This window comes from Cenococcum geophilum (genome assembly GCF_001692895.1).
Source record: "Cenococcum geophilum 1.58 unplaced genomic scaffold K441scaffold_23, whole genome shotgun sequence".
NCBI lineage: Eukaryota > Fungi > Ascomycota > Dothideomycetes > Gloniales > Gloniaceae > Cenococcum > Cenococcum geophilum.
Window position 1 is genome coordinate 1372097 of NW_027137581.1, and position 14719 is coordinate 1386815.

Here is a 14719-nt window from a genome sequence, read left to right on the forward strand (position 1 = left end):
GTAGGCCGTTATACCCTAGCAACCTTCTTAGTAACCTCCCCCGGTAAAGCCGGACAATTTAAATTAAGTAGCAGAGCCTTTAACGAGCCTAATTACGCCTAGGCTTAATCCTACCGCAGAGCTTTATAACTACTTTAACTAGCTTTAAATGCAGCTATATTAGAGCTTGGTAGAGCTAATTACTAAGCTTAATTATATTACTAACACCCTACTTAAAAACAATTATAACTTAGAGGCCTTGCGGAATAAGAACGAAATTAGTAATAGCATATAGGAAGACCTTATGTTAGCGACTCAGTCAATCGAGGCACGAGTACGGCAAGAGGGAGGCGTAAGCCTATACGATTGGTAGTCTATAAACGAGGATCTAAAGCTAAAGAAAGGAAAGGAAAAGAAGAGCAGCGCCGGTCGAAGTAGGGTTCTTTTATGCGGTCCTCTAGTCACGTGACCGCGAAGTTCTGCCAAGTTCTGCCAGTGCCGTAACATTACCCCCCCCTCCGCAAAAGCCTGCCCTCAGGCTTTGTAGTCCGTATTATGCTTATAGGGCGTTCTTATCTTTATATTCTTCCGGTAGCTTATCGTCTTCGCTATACCAGCACTCCATCCACTCATCTAGGTACTTTGGGGGTCCTGGTTCATTAGGGTAGCAGTTATAGAATTCTTAAAGCTTATGGGGACTACTAATAAAGTTCTATATAGGGTACCAGGTAGGATCTAGGTCATAGCCTTTCTAACTAACGCGGTACTTTAGCGTTTTCCTTACTAGTTTATAGGCCAGTACTTCTTTAATTTCCCATTTATTGTCGCCATTAACTTAAATCAGTAGGGGAGGTTCGTTCTTTTGTCCAGGCAATAGGTCGTTTACAGCTTTCCGTAGCTTATCCGGCGAGAAAACAGGGTAAACCTTAATCGAATCTGGGAGCTTTACTTTATATGAGTTACCTATCTTCTTAAGGACCTTATACGGTCCCGCTATCTAATAGTCTAGCTTATAGCTAGGCCATTCCGTCTTCTAGTTCTTTGTTATAACCTAGACCATATTGCCTACGGTAAAGTCGGGTTCGCGCTTATACTTATTTGCCTACTGTTCTATTAATTTCTGGGCCTTTTTTAGATTTATACGGGCTACCGTCTAGGCTTCCTCTAAGCGCTTGGCGTACTGCTAGGCTTCCTTATAAGACAGTTTCTCGCGTACGGTCCGTGGTCCTTCTGGTCTATCCCAGTTAAAGCTTATTTAGGGTAAATACCCTATTTCTAGTTGGATAGGTGCAAATCCCGTAGAGTTATAGGGTAGGGTCGCCTGGGCGTAGTTTATTAGGGGTAGCAGTTTGCCCTAGTTATCCTAGAAGTAGTTAACAAAAGGCCAGAGTCTCTAATCTAAATATTAATTTATAATCTCCGTCTAGCCGTCTGTCTAGGGGTAGTATGCTATAGAGAGCTTTAGCCTAATACCTAGGATCCAGGTAAACTCGTTCTAGAAGGCCGATATAAATTACGGGCCGTAATCGGATATAATAGTATCTAGTAGTCCATAAATACGGTAGACGTAGTGGATATACAGTCGGGCCGCCTCCTTAGCATTAATATTTTTATAATAGGGAATTAAGAACGGGCGCTTGCCAAAGCGGTTAACTAGAATTATAACTATATCATATCCATCGCGGTCTATTAGTAGCTTATAGAAGTCTATAGAGATATGCTGCTAGGGGCGGTTAGGTATCGGAAGAGGTTTCAATAATCCCAGGGTCTTATCTCGTGGAATTGTAGATTTATAGTAGCTGTCGCAGTTCCGTATATAACGGTTAATATCTATAACTATTCCGGGCCAGTAGTAGCGGTTACCAATAATCTTATAGGTCTTATTTTTTCTAGGGTAGGCCGTAGAGACCTGGGTATAAGCTTCGGCAATAAGCCGGGTCCGTAAGTTCTGTTCCTTAGCTACTACTAGCCGTTCCTAGTGCTTAAGTAGTCCGTTTTCAAGGGACTATAGGCTAGCAACGTTCTTTGCCTTTTTACGGTATTCCTGTAGAAAGGGGGTCGTTCGGTTAGCCTGTAGTAGTTTATTAATAAGGTTGAGTTTAGAGGAGTTAATAGGACATATCTCGGCGCCTAAGGAGTTTGTGCTTAGTTCTGCCCGTATCTGGGGGTTAAGGTGTTCTAGTTGTAGTAGCGTCTGGGTTTATAGTGAGATCTTCGCAGCCGTCTAGTTATCTAGGTCTTGCTCGCGCCTTATAAGAGCGTCCGCACGGTTTATAGCGCCTGGTCTATATATAATTAAGAAGTTAAACTAAGATAGGGTATCCGCCTAGTATACCTGCTGGGCTATAAGGGCCTTGGTTGTTATAAAGTATTCTAAGGCCTTATAATCTAAAACTACCTTAATTGGCTTAGGGGTCCCCTCTAGCTATATACGCCAGTGCTAAAAGCTAGAGATAATAGCCAGCATTTCTTTATTATGGATGTGGTAATTTAGCTCGGCATCTATTATAGTCTTCAAATAGTATGTAATAGGGTACCACTCTCCGTCCGGTTGCTTCTGGGAAAAAACACCAGCTATCGCGCCGTCTAAGGCATTAGTTTCTAGTATTAAGGGCCGTTCTGGGTTAAAATGGGTAAGTAGGGGAGCCGATACCAGCCGTTTCTTAAGCTTATTAAAGGCCTGCCTATATATAGCGTTAAAGTAGAAGGGCTNGTCTTTTCTAGTAAGACGGTTAAGAGGCCGGGCNATCCTNCTNTAGTTCTTAATAAAGCNTNNGTAGAAGTTACAAAANCCTAAAAAGGATTGTACCCCCTTTACGGTCCGTAGGGGTACCCACTAGTTAATTACGGCCGTTTTCTCTAGGTCGGTTTCAATTTTATCTATACTAATAATAAAACCTAGGTACTTTGTACGCTTAATACTAAACTTTAACTTCTTAATGTTAACCTAGAGGCCAGCCTTATAGAGCCGTTGTAGGACTTTATAGACGTGCTCCTCGTATTCTAGCTCGTTCTTAGAGTAGATTATAATATTATCTAAATAGGCCGTATAGAAATCGTTAAGGTAGTTAAAAAGTACATCGTTTATGTACCGCTGGTACGTAGCTAGTCCGTTAGTTAGTCTAAAAGGGAGTACTTTACATTTATACGTTCCGTAACGGGTCTAAAATATAGTAAGATCTTTAGACCCGGGGTTTATCCTAATTCGGTAGAAGGCCTAGCGGATATTAAGCTTTATAAAGACCTTAGCTCTACTTATTCGGGCTAAAGTCTTATTAAGTAGGGGCAGCGGATAGCGATCCTTGCGGGTTATATTATTTAGCTTATGGTAGTTAATGTAGAAGCGGAGTCCTCTATTTAGCTTTTTAACAAAGAGAATAGGTAAGGCGAAAGGGGCTTAGCTAGGCTTAATAAAGCCCTTATTTAGGTTATTGATAAGATACTGCTTTATAGCCTGCAATTTAGTAATAGACTGCTTATAGAGGGGGCTAAAGCTAAGGGTGTTTTCTTTACCCTGCTTAATCTTAATCTTATAGTTATACAGTCGGTAAGGTAGAAGTATATTGGACGCTACTTTGGAGAATACGTCCTTAAACTTCTAGTATTAATAGGGCAGCTTTTGTTCTACTAGTTCCTTATCCATAAGCTCGCTTTCTTATCCGCTAAGCTTATTTTCCTTTTCCTTAATTATTTAATTAATTTCGTATAAGCTCGTTATAAAGGTAATAGTATTAGGCTGAACCAAGTTCCGGTAGAATCCTACGGCACTAATACAGCAGACATTAACTGGTAGGAGGTCCGCTAGTTTCCTTACAGCCGTTTTCCGGACCGTATTTTACGGTCTAGGGTTTGTAATCTTTCTTAGCTCCTATTCTATCTTCCGCAGGTTATCCCTCCGATCTATTAGTTTAGTATAACATCCGATATCCCTTACTATTCTTTGTGGCTGTATAGGGCCTAAGCTCTCTATAGGGGGCTTTTCTGGGTTACTACTAACTTCCTAGGTCTTTAATGCGGGTGGCGTAATATAGGTAGTCTGGGGGCGATGTAGTATACGGATCCGTTGCAAATTAAGCTGTATATCTTTCTTAAAGGCCTAGTCCCTACGCACAGCATTAGCCTAGTAAATAGTATTAATCTAGGGCCGTATAAGGTTTTCTATTATAATGCTGATTTCTTTTATAAAGGAAGGGGTTAGGGGTAGGGTTTTAGGCTAGGTAAGCCGTCTACTCCGTATATTAAGCTGTAAGCCTAAATAGGCTAGCTATTTTCGCCTTAAGATTATATTGTAGCTACCTAGGTCCGTAATAAGGAAGGGGGCGTTATACTACCTTTATCCGTTGACACGGAGGTAAATCCGCAAGATAGTCGTAATGGGTGGTCCTATCCGCCCATTGTACCCGCGGATAGGAATTAGTTTAGGTAGTTCTTTAATAGGTGTATTTAGAAAGTCAGCCAGCTTTATAGCACACTAGATATCTATTAAGGCAAAGGCATTTACTCTAGAGTTAGCTAAAGTAAAGGTTAAAACTTGGTATCTATTACGGAATAAAGTATAAGGAATAGTATAGCTTCTTCTACTAACTAGCTAACCTAGATCAACATCTAATATGTTAATCCCTTTTAACCCTAAAGAGGAGTCTTCCTCTAGGGTTCCTCTTTTTCCAACTCCGCGCTATCCTCCTAGATTAATAGAACCTCGTCCACTTTTGCGTTTGTTAGGTAATCCTTTATATAGTAACCTTTCTGTCTATAAGAGAAGCAAGCTCCTTAATCACTAAGGGCTTATATACGGGGGTTACTGTATATAGGCCGAGCATTCGCCAGACCTATAGTAGGGCTAGCCGCACGGCTAGCTGCTAAATTAGCGGTGGGCTGTACGGGTGGTGCTGCGGGGGTTGCCGATTGTGCCGGGGCATTACGGGCCGTTCTTGTATTGCTTATAGTCTAATTTAAAGGGTTTCTGGCTTTGTACCGTTCGGCGCATACCTTAATTCGGCGGAGGCCTTAGTTAATAGCTAAGCACTAGTCCATAAGTTCCTTTAGCGTCTGTATAGTAGTAAAAACTAGCAGTACGGCTCGCTGTAGGTCTAGGGTAAGCTTGTTAAATAGGTCTGGCATTAGATCTTCCTAGGGAATTTAAGCCTAGCCGGCTAGGTACAGAAAGCGGGTCTAAAAGGCCAAGAAGGTCTCTATCGTTTTTATGTTTAGGCTTTTATAATTAAGTCGGGCGTTCTATACTTTAAAGGGGTCCTTATAAATAGAAGATAGGTGGACGATTATCTCTTCTTTAGAGAGGAAGGGCTTTGCCGAGTCCTATGCGTACCGCGGACGTAGGTGCGTCTATACGTCCCCACTAGTACGGCCGAAGACGTAGGCCATTTTAGCCTAAGTGGTAGGGAAGTGGTCCGTATTAACTTTAAGCTTATCCTGTAATTAAAGCTTCCAATTATTAAATATAGGGTTAATTCCGTCTGTAAGTAATGGGGGGTCCGCGACCTTTACGGACCGTAATAATACTAATGCTGTATGTTGGGCTAGAGCCTTAAGGACCGTAGTAAGTCTCTAGGTGTCTAATAATTCCTCGCTAGGCATAGGGGGTTCTCTGGCTTTAAGCAGCTCTTAAAGTTATTTAATTTCGGCATTGGCTGCTATAAGCTCCACTTAGGAGTTCAAATCAGTTGCTATTTTACCATTGGAGGTATTTAAGGGTCCTACGGCTGCTTTGCCGGCTGCTGTATTTCTTAGCATCGTGGTATAGTTATTAGGGTAACCTCTGGTAGGATTCTACAGGGGTTCTAGTCTATACGTATTCTATAGGTCTTATTATTCTTTTCTATTCTTCTAGTTCTAGTAATATTCTTTAGGTTTAATTTTGTGTTCTGTTCTAGTTTGTGGTCTATAGATATATTTAAGTTCCTTCTCAAAAAGAAAGGGTAGTTAAGCTTTAGATAATGTTAGCGACTCAGTCAATCGAGGCACGAGTACGGCAAGAGGGAGGCGCAAGCCTGTATGATTGGTAGTCTATAAACGAGGATCTAAAGCTAGAGAAAGGAAAGGAAAAGAAGAGCAGCGCCGGTCGAAGTAGGGTTCTTTTATGCGGTCCTCTAGTCACGTGGCCGCGAAGTTCTGCCAAGTTCTGCCAGTGCCGTAACACCTTAGCTTTAAGGGAGGTGCTCTATTAAAGCTTTAACGAGACCTAAGGGCTTATAGGAAGTTTAAATTTGGGTAAGCTTTATATTTTTCTAGTGTCTTTTACACCTATTATATATATAAGAAACTAACTAGTTAACTACTAGATAACCTATATGCTGGAAATACGATCGCGCAGCCATATAATTACCTATATTTTATATACCAAATCTTAAAAAGCTTCCAAAGTCTATATAGTTACTAAGACTATAAATATTGCGTTAAACCCACGTCTTAAGGTTATAAAAAGCAAGCTTAATTAGGTTAAACTTTAGAGAATATAGTGGCAAATACTCTATATAGACGCTAGCTCTCTTATAGAGAGTTTAGAGCTCCTGCTTTCTGTCAACTTTTATATATATATACTTATCTAATTTAACTCCCCTACCTAGTTCCTGTAAATTAATACGTTATTTATAATTAAGATTATACTAGGTATATACTATAGTAGAACTACAGCCTTAATCTAAGCGTTAAATATTTCGGCAGTAATAAAGCCTTAATATATTAACGTCCTCTTAAGAAAGCCATTACAGGTATAGGCTAGTAGTATACTCCACCGCTTAGAGCGTCGAATTAAAGAGACCTTAATTATAGGTAGATTAATAGGACTTTACCTAAACTTCCTATACCTAGTTCTTTTATTAGCTCCTAATTTGTTAATAAATACTAACTAGTAAATATCCTATGTAATTTAGCGTCCCTTTTATAGGGAACGTAGATCCTCTACCTACTTAAGCGCTTTTCTTTATACTACCTTCCTGCTCTACTAAAGGCGTAAAAGTGTCTTTTAGATAGTTAAGAGGCCTATAATTACATTAAATTCGTTATATAGAAACCAGGCCATTTTATTAAGGAAGGCAGTTAGCCAATCGGTAAGAAATGCAAGGAGAGCCTATATTAAAATCGGTTAGAAATTAGCTAAACACTATAACGTTAATTATCACGTATATTCTTATGCAAAGTAGTAAAAACTTAAGGCCTCCCTATTCTAGCAAGGCTTAGTAGGTAAGAAGTCCCCTATATATCTAAGGATATTCTAATACGGTATATCATTGTCTTATATATTTAAGTGGCTGCAACAATCTATTTAACTACCCAGCTATAGTATAAGGCGACGTAGATCTGCCAGACACGGTAGGGAGGAAGCCTTAGGCTTATAGTGAGAAAATAGAGTTAAGAAAGTATGCGCATATAATTATATTTAATTTATATGAAAATTTGTATACAAAGACGATATTTTAATGTGGGAGGCTCTTATCTGGAAGCGAGTTGCAGTAGATAAGAAAACTATAATATCCTTATTAATCCCAATATCGTCCTCGTCTAAGAAGTCAACCTTATCGTCACTTACTTTAACGACAATAGGAGAAGCTTCCGTATCATTGGCTTTAACTTTTTTAGGTATACCTTAGTGCGCGGAGTATTCCTAGTAAGAGAATTAGAGCTAGGGCGACCTTGTAGAGCGTGTTAGGGTACTAAGACCTGCGACGCGGCTTGTTTGCGACGGCTTAATAGGGGTGCTATATCAACTAAAACACCTACTAAGACTTAGTAATAGAGAAGCCAGCAAGAAATAGAGCTTTATATATTTTTAAGTAAAAAAAAGTACTGCGCATACAATTATATTAAATTTGTATAAGAATTTGTATATAAAGACAATATTTTAATATAGGAGGCTCTTATCTAGAAGCGAGTTATAGTTGATAAGAAAACTATAATAACATAAGCTGTACGCGAGGTGTACGCGAGAGCACGGGGCTCTCCTATAGAGGCCCCTACGGTGGGGTTCCGTAATACTACCCCCCCTTTTATAGAGGCGGAGCTCTAGCGACGCTGTGGTTACTATATATATATAAAAGGGACACTTAAGGTATAAAAAAGAAGAAAAGGGGGGTATTGCTAAAGGCTTAAAATAACGTTATATAATAGGGCTTGGCATCTAAAAATCCAACTAATTAGATAACTTTAACCGCCGGTTAAAGTTCCTAGACATCTTAACGATATTCCGGTTACGTAATCGCACTTTACCGCAATCTAACGGCAATCTAATAGCAATTTACCCTTACGTGGTAATATATAACGGTTTAACTCTATAAGGGCTCCTATAGAGGATTAGGTATAAAGTCTCTGCTTAGGCCCAGTTTCTATAGGTTTACGTAGTAAAAGTCGCTAATTAGATCCTTTACATTTTCGAAGTCTTCCTATAGTTGCTATTCTGGCTAATTTATATTAAATCCTGTGTATATAGCTCTGTAGTAAAGCCGTTGTCCTCTACCTTTGCCAAAGTATTTAGAGTTAATAATTTGTTTAATGGTCCACTCCTTATAGTTCTTATCTTCGTTCTTATCTTAGATTAGTACTAGTAGGGGTTTAGGCTATATCTGCCCTAGTAAGGGGTTAGGCTAATAAAGGTATAGTAGCTATAGGTAAAATACGGGCTATATCCTACGGGTGGCTAGGGTAGATAGGAGTTCTAGCTTATATACAGCTCCCCTATTAATAACTCGTTTAATTAGATAGGGGCCAAGGTTCTTATAATTAAGTAACTTTATAGGCCTCTGCGTAGAGATATTATATATATCTAGCTATACCTAGTCGCTAACACGTATCTCTGGTAGTGGCGTTTTATAATAGTCGGCGAAGTAGGCCTACTTTACTTAAGCCTAGGCCATTTCTCCCTTGTAGTAGTTAAGTAGATTTTTTATATAGTTTATATACTGGTTAGTAAGTAGTATCTTAAAGCGTTTTCTATATAGCAGTTTCTTATTAATAGGTTCTAGTGGCTCTATACCGGATTAGAGGTAATAACCCTTATTCGCAAAGAACGGGGTAAGTCCTATAGTAGTTAAGACGTAGTTATTTACTATAAATTTACCTAGTAAGAGGTAATCTACCTAGTTATTTTAACTATAGGCGACTACCTGTTATAGGTACGCTTTTATACTAGTATTAGCGTTTTCTAGTTACCTAGCAGTTTTATAGTAAAAGGATATAGATATCTTAATAGAGATGCTAAGGCGTTAGTAGATTCGTCTCTATATATTAAAGTTAAATTATATGCCTTAGTTGGACGTAATTAAGTTAGGTAACCTATATAGTTAGTAAACTTTACGGAGGAAGGCGTTAGTAACGTCGCTAACGGCTACGCCTTCGGTTAGGATATAGTGGCGCTCTTTTATAAGTTGGTATATTATTATAAGGATATTCTTATAGGTACGGCCGTGTTATTTATAGGGTGGTAGGTTAATAACGAAATCTATGGCAATATCTGCCTATCGTTATATAGGTACTAGTAGAGGGTATAGTAGTCCTTAGTACTTTGTATTAAAGGCCTTAGCGCGCTTATAACTATAGTAGGCGCCTATAAAGTATTTAACTAAGTCTATTATTTTTAGCCAGAAGTAGTATCGGCTAAGAAGCTCGTAGGTTCCTCCTTTACCTAGGTGGCCGCTTAATCGGAGATTATAGGCTATTTAGATTAGTTGCCGTTATAGATTTTCTAAGTTGGGGATAAATAGGCGGCCTCTATAATAGAGCCTATTCTCTTTTACTTCTAAGGCTGCTATATTAATCTAGCCTAAGCTTTAGAGGTTAGTAGGCAGCGTACGGGCGCCGGCGGTCTTTACGGCAATAAGTTAATATAGTAATAGATTAACAGAGGCGTTATATACCGTAGTAATAAGCTTATTAATTTTAGGAGGTAACTCTAGTTCTATAGTATAAAGCTGGGGTATAGTTGGCTCTATTATAGGTAGTATGCCTAAGGCCAAATTTTATACTTTTAAAATCGTCTATTGTTAGAACTAATTATAGGGGTTATCTTTAGACTAAGGAAGATCTTACAAGCGGCGTATTAGGCTATTAGGCTTAGTACCTTATACTCCTAATTTATATACAATTTTAAAGTTAAAATTAGAGAGGAACTCGTTCTAATATGCTTAGCGTTAGTTTAGCTACTTTATAGTTATAAAGTACTTAAGGTTGCAATGGTCTGTAAGGACTTTAGTTAGCTAGTTAGGCTCTACTAAGGAGAGTTCTAGTTAGAATTCTTTAAACACTTATACAATTATAAGGAGTTCTTTATTATAGATCTTATAGTTATACTCTTATAGTATAAGCTTAGACGAGTAGAATACGACTAGGTAAAGGAAACCGTTGTTACCTATCTAGGAGAGGATGCCTACGTTAACGTAGTCTAAGGAGTCGGTTTTAAGGTAGAGTTATTATCCTAGTATAAAGTAAGCTAAGATAGGTGCTTTAGTAAAGGTATTTTTAAGGTCTTAGAACGCCTTCTCGTATTTAGGCGTCTAGGTAAAGCGTAGGTACGTTTTTCTTCCTTTTACAGAAAGGCCCTTTATTCGCATTATTGCTATAAGTAGTGCTACTACGCTTAAAAAGTTGTATATAAATTTCTAATAGAAGTTAGTAAAACTAAGGAAGGTTTATACGTCCTTAATATAGTTAGGGGCTTACTATTTAGTAATTATATATACCTTCTTAGGGTCCATACGGATACCCTTAGTAGTAATAATTAGTTTAAGGTATTTTACTTCTATAACTAAGAATTCGCATTTCTTTAAATTAATATAAAGTCCTGCGTCCCTAAGGCGCTATAGGACCTTTTAAACGTGTTCGGTATACTTAAAGGGGTTATTACTATAAATAAGTATGTTATCTAGGTACGCAGAGTAGAAGTTATTAAGGTAGTTCCGTAAGGCGTTATTAATATAGCTTTAAAAGGTGCCTAGGCCGTTATATACGCCAAAGGGTATAATAGTATATTTAAATTGGCCAAAGCGCAATGCGAATGCGGTTTTTTATTTATCACCTTCCCGTATTCGGAAATAGTTAAAGACGGCGATAATATTAAGCTTAGTATAGATTTTGGCTTAACTAAGCCGCTTAAAAGTCTTATGTATAAGCAGTACTAGGTATTAGTTTTTAATTATAATAGCGTTAAGTCCTCTATAGTTAACGTAGAATTAGATACCTCTTCCTAGCTTCTTAATAAGAAGGATAAGGGCGGCTGCTAGTAATATACTAGGACGAATAAATCCTTTATTAAGGTGCTCGTTAATATACTTTTTTATAACTAAAAGTTCGTCTTTTAATATTAGGTAGGGTCTCTTATAAGGTAGCATTTTTCCTTATTTAATATTAATAGTATAGTTATTAGGTTAATGTAGGGGGAGTATATCTACGCTCTTTTATAAGCATATATTGGTAAAGTTATAGTACCTCTTAGGGAGGAGCTTGCGGAGTTCTTTGTAGGTAAGTCCTTTTTTAAGCTTTATAAACTTCTTAAAGTCTAAAGGTAAAAGTCCATAGAGTTCCGTAGGGGCGTTATCTTTTAAAAGGTCGACTATATCTATCCTATTACTATAAAGGACGTAGTCCTATTCTTTATTAAGCTTATATAGTTATAATTAGGAAGCTATAGTAACGGTCTAGCCTTTCTTATATACTATGCGGTAGAAGGCTAGGGTACTTATATAGTAGCAGTTAGTTATAGGTAGGGTAATAAGGGGTTCCTTAGGTTAATATCCTAGGGAGTAAATAAAGGCGGCTAGGCTATACCCTAGGCAAGTCTCTCTGCAGTATTTAGAGTTAAAGGTTACTTCTTTCTTCTTTTAATTAATGGCGGGGTTATATTATTTAAGCTAGTTTATTCTAAGAATAATAGGGTAGTTAGCAAGTAGTATAATATAGGCCTAGAGTTTTTCCTAGTGCCTATTTATATCTAAATAAAGTTATACTATAGAGGTAATCTTCTATATAGTATAATTACCATTAGCGAGTTATAGGGCGCGGGCTTTAGTAAGGGGTAAGGTAGGTAGGTTATAAGTGCGCATAAATTAGGTATCTATAAATTTATTAGTAGCTCCGCAATTAATTATAGAACAGCTTTTATATTATTTTTTAGTAGTAGTTCCTATTATAGGTAAAACTATCTATTTCCGTCTATTTATTTTTATAAAGTTATCTATTAAGCAAGCCAATATATAGATCCCTCCGTTATTAGGGCATTCTAACCTACGACTTAAGGCTAGGACTTAGCGTTTTCCACTTCTATATCCAACTTTACCGCTATTACTACGTCTTTATCTTATATAGTAGTGGCGTATAGTAATATATTTAGTGTTTAGGGTATTAGGTTAGGTATTAGGCAGCAGCTACTAAACCTAGCTATTAGGCAGTTTAGATTATCGTAATAACAGCCTTTTTAACGGCATCTATAGCAGCGTCCTAGTTTCTAAAGTAGCTCGCGCTCTCCATCTAGGAGTTTTTATAGGAAGGTTAGTATAGAGAAATCGATATTAGTTCTAGTAGTACTTAAGGCAGTAGGCGTCGGTAGCTTAGTATATATAGGTTTAGTAAGCCTGGAGGGCTTCTATAGAGAGGTCTTTAGGTAAGGGTTAGCAGTAGCAATCTAATTTAGTTATTATTCAATCTTCTATAGAGCTACTATTATATTATAAATATTGTTATAGTTATAGCTAGCGGCTGTATAACTAAAGCGATAAGTAACTTTTTTAAGGAGGTCCTTCTAGTTTTTAATATTATTTTAGGTAAGGGCTTCAGTATATTCCTAGAATTTAACATAGAATTCATTAAATAATTTAATAGGGCTTATCTTTAGGGTATATAGTTTAGCTTAGTTGGTAGCTAGTAGGTTATAGTCGCGGTATATTAGGTTAAAATTATTAAGGACTTCTTAATGGGACTACTACTTCTAGGGGCTACTAGTCTTCTATTAGGCGAAGAGTCTATTAAACGGTATACTCTTTATTCGCCTAATAATATAGCTAATCTTAATATCTTCTATAGGAAAAAGGCAGGCGCTTTAAGTTAGTTTCTTACGGATTTATATCTTCTAGTAGCTATATTCCTTACGGTCTCCCTAAAAAACTAGGGGATTAGGGTAGCGTATATTAAACCCTATAGTAGCAGTTTAGGTCTAATTATTATGGCTTTTATTATTACTACTTTAATAGGGGTTTCTATTAGGTAAAGCTGCTTAGCGCTAGCCTTTTATTAAGCGTTAAGTAGGTAAAGTTACCAGGGGCGTAAAGACTTAGGTGGCGTTATATATAGTAAAGAGGTATCTAGCGTTATTATAAATGTACTTATTAAGCTAAGATTATAGGTATTTAATTATGCCTTCTTTTTTAGTAACTATTGTAATTAGTATAATCTCAGCCTTCTTTAACTATTAGACGTTGCGTTTAAACATATAAAGGTTATCTTTAGTTTCTTAATATGTGTTATTAGCGAGCGCCTTATAAGCTTATAGGTCTTAGATAATATCGCGATCTTAGGCAGTACGCATCTCGGCTCGTATAAGCTTTAGGTAGTAATTCTATAGAAGGTGGTAGTATTTATTAGGGTCTTATGCTACCATTTTTACAAACGTCTCGGCGTCTTATATTTTAATTTTAATAGGTAATAGCCCTTTTATTTGCTTATCCGTAGTTATATAGTTAATAAAAGATAAGATATTATCGGTGTCCGTCTCCTTAAGGGTTAAGGCTAGGGGTAATAAATTAAATTCTCCTGGGATTAATTGGCGTTATAGGTTAAGTATAGGTATTAGATTATTCTTTAGGTTTAATATAGTAGCTAGTAAGGGATATTATCTTACTATTATGGGTTCCTTAGAAGTATAAAGTAAGGTAATTCGTAGACACGCTGCTTTTAGCAGCGCCTGCAGTATTACAGAGACGTAGAATTAGTTGTAGGCTAAGCGTCGGTGGTAAAAAAGGCGCAACGTAATGTTATGGGACGTAGGTAGTAGCTACAAAGCGTATGTATTCGAGGAGTCTATAAGACGTTGCGCGATCGATCGTAAGGGTCGAGGGCGTAAGGAGGTGATATACCTACGCGTAGCTGATATAAGCTGTACGCGAGGTGTACGCGAGAGCACGGGGCTCTCCTATAGAGGCCCCTGCGGTGGGGTTCCGTAACAGCTAGCTAGAGTATCCGCTAAGCGAATATCGCGTCTAGTTATAAAGGAAAAAAGTTGGAATATTTATAGAGTATTTATAGGACTAAAAATAGTCCTTTAATAGACCTTTTTTTTTAGCGTAGCTATAGTATAATGCTAGTAAAAGATAATGCTTAAAAAGAAGAGAGTAAAGAAGGTTATTATTACCTTTTTAGGGGATAAAGAAATCTATAATACGATTAAGGAAGCTATAGATATTTATTTAGAACTAGTTAATATAGTTATAAATATCCTTTATAAAGAGCTCTATAATCTTTAATAGATATTACAGAGTAAGTATAAGCGACGATAATATATAGCGAAATAGATATTATTAAGCTGTGTATATAAACTATAAAATAAAGTTAAAACATTATATAAGGAAAGAAGGTAAGAAAACAGGAAGAAAGAGTATATATTATTAATTTAGTTACTTAGTTAATATATATATAGAGTAAAATAGAATTCGGGTAGTAGTTCTAGTAGAACTTAACAGAATTTAGTAAAACTTAGCGGAATATAGTAAAATACGGCAGATTGCTATTAGATTACTATAGATTG